Here is an 8,396-nt window from a genome sequence, read left to right on the forward strand (position 1 = left end):
AATAACAGCTAAATTCTACTTATATATATATATACTATACTATAGCTAAATTATACATATATATATTTATATATGCATATATATATATATATATATATAAACTATACTATACTTTACCTTCCTCCCTCACTAGCTGTCTATCAGCTGTCAATAAATGGATGCACAATAATTATTTGTAGCAAAATTCAGACAAAACTGAATTCCTCTTACTTGACACCTAAAACCAAAATGGCCTCTTTTAAACATCCTCTGGAATCTAACTCTGAACTTAGTTTTAAGTCCCAGTTAGCGGGGGGACCGAGACTAGCGCAATGCACTTTACTGGTCCCCCAAGGAAGTAGAGAGGAGACAGCATTTCCCTCCATTCTTAACTGCTCAGTACTGGCTCTCTGCATCATATAGGTTTGACGTCAAAGTGCCTCTACTCAGGTTGTAAGCACTAAATTGTCTGGGACAAGCCTTCCTTACTGACTTGTTGACAACCTATACTCCCTCAAGATCACTCAGGTTCCTCTGCTCTTGGCTTATGTGTGGTAACCATCCATCCAATAATTGGTGCAGCTGCATTTATTCATTATGTCCCGACATTTTACAAAAAACTCTCTGTCAATAGCTTTAATTAGCATTTTAGAATGAAAATTGTCTAGCTTTTGACTAGCATTTTGTCCATGCAGCTTTCTCTGCTGCTTGTATCGATGGATTTTTTTGTTGTTTTGAATCTGATGTACATTACATAGACTAAAGTTTTTTTCTGTTTTTTCTTTCTAATGCGCTGGTTGTGCAATACTTTGAGCTCCATTCGTATGAATGGAAAGGTGCGGCATAAATATTATTATATGATGATTAAACAATGAGTAGTGATCATGTTTTAAGTTAAGTCTAGAGCTGAACGATTTTAAGAAAAAATTGAAATTGCGATTTTTCTGGTAGAGATTGCGGTTTCGATTTCAACCACGATTTATTTTCTTTAAATCAAGTTTCAGTATAAATTAATATAACCAATGAATTCCATTAAGGTAATGAAATAATGAAAACTGCTTGCAACAGATTTCAAATGCAAGACTGTTTATTCAAGTACCTAAGAAACAACAACCAAAAAAGTCAAATAAAAAGGGAGCCCTCTTTCTTAAGTAAACTTGCTTCAATGGCTCATCAGTATCAAAATAATTGCACTTTTGTAAAATAAAAAAAAAATAAAAAATAAAAAAGAATTAAAAAAAAACCGCAGCTTTGACGATCCCAAAATCGTAATGCTTGAGATCGCGATTTTCGGTCGAAAACGATAGATCGTTCAGCCCTAGTTAAGTCACACACGTGAACACACACACACACACACACACACACACACACACACACACACACACACACACACACACACACACACACACACACACACACACACACAGACACACACACACACACACACACACACACACACACACACACACACACACACACACACACACACACACACACACACACACACACACATACACATAGCCACACATACACACACATAAACACAAACACTCTCCTTATATCATTGCCAGCTGGTACAATGCTGGTATAGAACTGGTCTAAACACATAGGAAAGAAAGCAGCTGGAAGATGTACCTGGAAAGTGTAGCTGTCAGCGATGTTGCTTATTGTTGTTTGTTGTGGTTGCTGTGGTTGTTGTTGTCTTCTTCTTAATTTAGGCAGCAGCTCCTCTCCCCCTTTATTTGTAATTCATTCAGACATCCCATACACAGGGAATATCTTATAAAGTAGTTATTTTTGTCACAAATGTTCATTTGATACGGCTAGATATGCAAACAGAGGCTTTCATCAAGGGGTATTATCTATATTTTTAAGGCTTAAATTGCAAGGTTTGCAGTTAGCAGAATAGATTTCTTACAATGTACATTGAGCTGAAAGACAACCTGAAGCTTGCATTTTTTCTCAAAGATAGCAGTATACCGTGATATCTGCTGAATCCACTTTCTCTTTATTTCTGTTTCTCCCTCTCCCTCTCTCTGTATCTCCCTCCCTCGCATCATAGTCAAAGCTCTAAATTTTCAAAAAGACTAATTTCAGCCAAGCTACAATGATCATCAAAGCACGGTATCTACCCTCATTGCTAATTGATCGTCCAGCAATTAGGAGCATGAAATCTAGAGGAACCCTTGCCAAACTCTTAGCGGGACTGAGTGTGCTTCTCATTAGAGCTACTGAGTCTGGTCCATTAACATTCCATTAGTAACTGTCTTCACATAGTGGACAGTACTCCTGCTTTCAGTCCACGCTTATGCTTGTCACTTTACACCGCTTAACATCACTTTACCATGATTACAGGGCAATTATTTGACAATAAGGCTACACCATATTTATCTGTTACCTTCAATTATAAAATAATACATGCAGAGTCAAGTAATAATGTTGTCAGTCTGATCAGTGGACTGAAACATTATAATAATTTACACAGAGAGGAGGAATATAGAGGAAAATATATTTATTGGTTTTATTTATTATCCAAAAAATTGGTTTATATCAATTAATCTAACTGGCGAGAATTGAACTGAAAGGATGGCAAAATAGTCCCAAAAATAATGCGGGACTAAGCGTTCGAATACACATCCGTCCCATAACATTGAGGGGGTTTAACATCCAGGAGTATCAGGAGGTTTCAGAGTGAGAGTTCACAATGTCTACATCCATTACTCATTCCCCGGTATTATTCAATTTCCCTTTCCATCTGTCTTTTTAATACATTCATAGAGATCCATATTAATTTGAATGAATATATGCTTTGTTTCCATTATAAATCTGATGTGTCTGATGACTTTCCAAAGGGTGACATTATGAACCAATAAAATATCTAATCTTAGAAGAAAATATAAAATATTTAATGTTATGACTGCTATGATTTACATTGGACTGTGAACATAGGCTTCCGAGCGACTGAAAGAAAGTTCATAACTCAAGCAGATGTTTATTAACCTAATTTTCCTCCATTTATTCTTTATGATGGTGTGATAAAGCACTGAAGCTCTACTCACATATCGACACTAATCCTCTTACCAGATATAAAGTCATAGCTGTATGCTTACATCCAGACACTTGCACACACACACTACAGACACACACTACAGACAGACACACACACACACACACACACACACACACACACACACACACACACACACACACACACACACACACACACACACACACACACACACACACACACACACACACAAGGACACACACAGTGTACTCACATACATCATTTACACACAATACACTTTAGGGTTCTGGGAATTCTGTGAAACATGACCTGTTCTCGACTAAATAGCTGTCTTTGCCGCCCATGCGGCATTGAAACCGATGTTCCGATGGAAGAAAAGGGGAGAATGTCAACATAATGTCCCATGCTGTTTGTCTTCACACGGTCTCTCTCCTGGTATAGAAGAGCCAAATACTGTGGCCGGCAATCACAACACAAACACAAAGGAGACTGCCCGGTGGGAGCAGCCACCTGCTGTCGTCAGCTCCCTTGAAACGGGAGACACAATGGAGACGTTGGGGAGAGTGGTGCCAGGTTGTCATGGCACGCCATCTTGGAACGGAGTGGCCGGTTGGCGGGTGGCTCTCTGTGTGTTATTGTCCTCTTTATCACAGACAGAAGATGGTGTTGCTGACACCTCGTCACAATAAGACGGATGAGATTGTATTGAGCGTTGACATGGCAGGCACACGGTCCCTTCGCTGTTGTTTTGTCTGAAGGTTGTCCAAAATACAGGGGAGATCTTCAGAAAATAAAGAAAGAAAGAGAAAAAAAGGACATCCAAAAGAGTGAATGAAATACAATCGAAGGAAGAAAGAAATTATGAATGACAGAAAAAAGAAAAAAAAAGAACGAAAGAAAGAAATAATAACAGGAAGATTAAGTGGCCTTGTTATATTATTCATCTCAAGAAACATCAGAAGACAACTTTACTTTGGAGGCATTCACCAGTTTTCTCTGCTGTCCCACATCCTCTCGTTCCCCTGATCTGAGCAACAAGGCCACAGGGTTCTGTTCGTAATCTGCTCTGCACAATGACATACAGGCGCTTTAATGCCACAGACGGTCCTAATCCCAAAGTTTTTCTGGGGAAAAACAACATTCATAAAAATCTGGGGATTATATATTGTTCCACTTTGTGAGTTCAGGGACATGAATCGTTTTTTTCATATTTTCCCTTTCCTTTTAAATCCAAATGTCTCTCTCTCTCTTCCACTCTCTTCCTCTCTCTTCCTCTCTCACTCTTTCACTCTCTCTCTGTTGCACTCTCTTATCCCTCCATCTCTCCTCCTCTGCATTTTGCAAGCAGCTTTATGTCTTATCGGGGTGGGATCAGATAGAGATGGCCCAATCTGCAGGATAAGAGAAGAAGTGTTCTGCGTAGCCCTTGTCAGGTTTATGCAGTATTACAGAAGTTCTAAAAGCCAGAAAGATTTAGGGGCGCAGTATAGTGTGGTGTGGGGAGTATAGGCTGTTTCTCTCCCAGCCAACAGGTGCTGCTCCATCCCCTGTCCACAGTCAGCCTCCTAGGCTGAGCATGAGGTCCCAGCCCCAGCTCCTTGATGACCTGCTGCATCTCAGTTCACTTTAGTTGCACTTTAGGAGTACAAAGTTAATCGCTGCCAATAGTGTTATGATGAGAATAAGAATAAGAATCTTAATTATTATTATTATTATTATAAAAATATTATTGTAATTGCTTTAAAAAATAATCTCCAGGCAGGAGGAGTTCGTTTGGAGTGGTGAACAGAATATAATCTCACAGAGAAGTATGATTAATTTACTTAATTAATGATACATAATTATCATTTGTAGGATTTAATCAGGCAAATGATAATCAACGAATCATGGAGGTTTGAATATGACAATCTAAATCAGCACGCATTAAATAAAGCATTCAACCTTGAAGTGTACAGACAGAGCCCCCTATTTTTGCCCGAAGGCCAATCAGTTTTTCTAACCATTTGAAACAATGGCCTGCCATGAATTAATAGTTTTGCACAATTTTAACATGTTAATAACTAAACAAAATAAAAAAATCTTCTGTTTTATCAACATGCAGAGGAGGTTACCTTGATTATACTACCATCTAGTGGTGTGAATACAGACAATAGATACAATTTAACCACTGTCTACTGATGATCTTGGCCAGAAGTAACAGAAGAAAAAAAAAATCATAAATCAAGGGGACGACCACACGGTGGACATGGGGGTCAAACACTAGTTATATTTCTAACGGGTGTTGGACTCCTTTAAGCCAATGGTGGAAAGCAAGCTCCACCATCTGAAACATTGTGCATTATTATATATTGTACCATCTGAAACCTTGTGCATTATTATATAGTGTGCTAAGAAAGGAAGATACTTAACCTTGAAGTCTGACATTTTACCACAGCTGGTTCCTTTTCACCTCAATAAGGGTTTTGCAGTCCTAGAGGCCAATGTTTAGTCCTACATGAGCCTATATCAGCGGTCCTCAACAGGAGGCCCGCGGGCAAGACCTGGCCCACCACGTGTTGATTTATGTCCCACAAAATAATTACTGAGAATTTTGTTTACGATTAAATAACTAATTATATCTATACAAAATTCTGACATTCAGAGAATTAGAGACATCAATAGCGCTCAGTGACTTCTTTGCTTTAAGCACAATCAGAGACATAATAATTAATCAACATGGAAAATAAACTTAAATTAATTCTAAACTAATTCAACAACGCATTTCCTAATCCCGCCACCCTCCCGCGATCGCCAAATAATATCAGCAACACTATTGAATTTAATCTAAAGTGGGAGAAAACAACAAGAGAACACTGGCTACCAAAAAAAGGAAAGTTGACAATGAAAATAGGATATATAAAACAGATTGGACCCAACAATATTTATTAATTCTACCCGTACATGACATAGCTAAACCAGCCTGCTTACTCTGTTTACAAGCGATATAGTTTAACAAGGTTGAACGAACGATATCGTTCAGGTTTGAGGTCTTTTGCTGGAAATGCTGGACGAAGTGCTCAGGCCCGATGAAAAACAAGAAAATCTTTGAAGAGTTAATCAAGCAACTACCACTGTCTAGTAATAGTGCAATAAAAATGGTCAACGTTTTAGCGGAGGAATGCTTTTCATCTCTCCTTGCCGATCTCAAAAGAGCAGATTAAATGTCACTAGCCATCGACGAGTCCTGTGATAGAACTGATCTCGAACAGCTTTCTTTCTCTGGGTTTTTTGATGATAAGCCTTTTCGGGTTGCTATTATCCTGCTAAGGAAGATGATCCGATAACCAATATGTAAATAATAGTATTATAATACATTTTATGTGCAAATCACTTTTCGTTTGTCCGATCTCAAAGCGCATACAACTGAGTGCATTAAAAAAAAAGACTACACGAAGGCCTGTCTCAAGGGTTGAGTTTTAAAGATGATTGGTTTGGTGGCTCAAAGGCCAAGGGGGCTGGAGGTTGAGTGGCCCATTGTTTCCAAGTGGATTTATTTTAAAAGTGGCCCACTATGAAAAGTAAATGGGGATCCCTGGCCTACACGTTGAAATACTCAATCAATAATACAATTAAATCAGTTTAAAAGAGTTACGGACTATGATAGGGACTTTGCAAAATAACGGAAATCAGCTGCTTTAAATGAAATTCTACAAGATCAACTCATTTCCCATTAAGCAGCAAATAATGAGTATAATAAATGAGGTTTAAACAAATCCAAATGTATTGTCTCACTCAATTGAATATTTTTGATGTTTTTATAATAATAATAATAATAATAATAATAATAATAAATTGTATTTATAATGCACTTTATATTCAAGAATCTGAAAGTGCTTCAGAGAAAAATTTTATGTTCCGTGTCTGATTCGTGAAGCTGTTGCATGTAGGCTAAAAAAAGGAGCCTTCACTTTCTGTTGTCTAAACCAGATTTTTGTTGCATTTCCTGCTCTATCGGGTAAATGAGTGCAATTAATATTTTTTTTATTAAAAACAAATCTTGAAATCGTGATCTCAAGCTGCATACATGCTTCAGTTGGGTATCAAACTCAGGTCTCACAGGTGGCATCATGCATCAATTATACTCTACAACTTTCCTTACAATGATTGCTAACCTGTGGCATATCATTCAGTGGTCATGAAACGTATTCAGATTTAGCAGCGAATGGCTGTTAATTTTTTTTTGTAACTCCTTGTGGCGCTGTCACGTTAAAATTGTACCGGGGGCGAAAATGGTACCGGCCTACGTCATCAGTTGTTTACATCTTGACAACCTGCCGACAACATTCGGCTCATGTTTCCAAAAGACGAAATAACATAATACAGATAACGGATCGCTAGATAACACTTGTTTTTACTTTATATTTGTATTGTATTTAATTGTTTAATCGAGGCGATCGCGTCAAATGACGTAGGAATGTACAAGAACCTTCCTACGTCATTTGACGCGATCGCCCGTTTCCCGGCAACAGACGATCGCGTCGTCTGTTGCTATTCGATTAAACAATTAAATACAATACAAATATAAAGTAAAAACAAGTTTTATCTAGCGATCCGTTATCTGTATTATGTTACTTCGTCTTTTGGAAACATGAGCCGAATGTTTTTTGCAACCTGCCCGGCAACAGACGATGGCGTCGTCTGTTGCCAGGCAGGTTGTCAAGATGTAAACAACTGATGACGTAGGCCGGTACAATTTTCGCCCCCGGTACAATTTTAACGTGACAGCGCCCCCCACGTGTTGGTTTCCCCTTGCCCAGAACCGCCCCTGAACACGGTACACATAACCTTATCTTCTTCTGTGAGTTACTTCTACAGGACCCAAGCAAAAAATTTATTTTGTGGATCGTGAAACATCTGTGTGGATTACATTTCACAAAGATCAACCACCAATTATCTGGATCACGGTTCACAAAACCTGAATCCCCTTTTATGGGTTGAGCAAAATAAACTCCAATAAATACTTCCATATAAAACGGTGATGTGCTCACAAGTTCTTAGATTATTGCCCATTCATAACCTTGTGGCCAAAATAGAATTGTGATTACCAGTGTTACACAATCTGGTTAAACAAGGAGAAAATCGTCAAAAGCCTATATTTCTACCACATCCATGCATCTATGAAGCATTGAGGGATATATTTTGAGAAGTCTCTACCATCAGAGAAAATGTATTGAACACATTTGGAAGTTGCTTCAAATCCCAAAAAATAATACATTTGAGATATGCCCCAGAAAATGTATCTTGCCACCCACGTTGTTGGCTCTCTCTGGAATGATGTCACTATTTTCTAACGGTCGAGAGGTAGGGTCCCCAACATTTCTAACGGTTGAAACCTCCTCTTAGCCAATCA

The sequence above is a fragment of the Gadus chalcogrammus genome, chromosome 1, assembly GCF_026213295.1.
Source record: "Gadus chalcogrammus isolate NIFS_2021 chromosome 1, NIFS_Gcha_1.0, whole genome shotgun sequence".
Taxonomy (NCBI): domain Eukaryota; kingdom Metazoa; phylum Chordata; class Actinopteri; order Gadiformes; family Gadidae; genus Gadus; species Gadus chalcogrammus.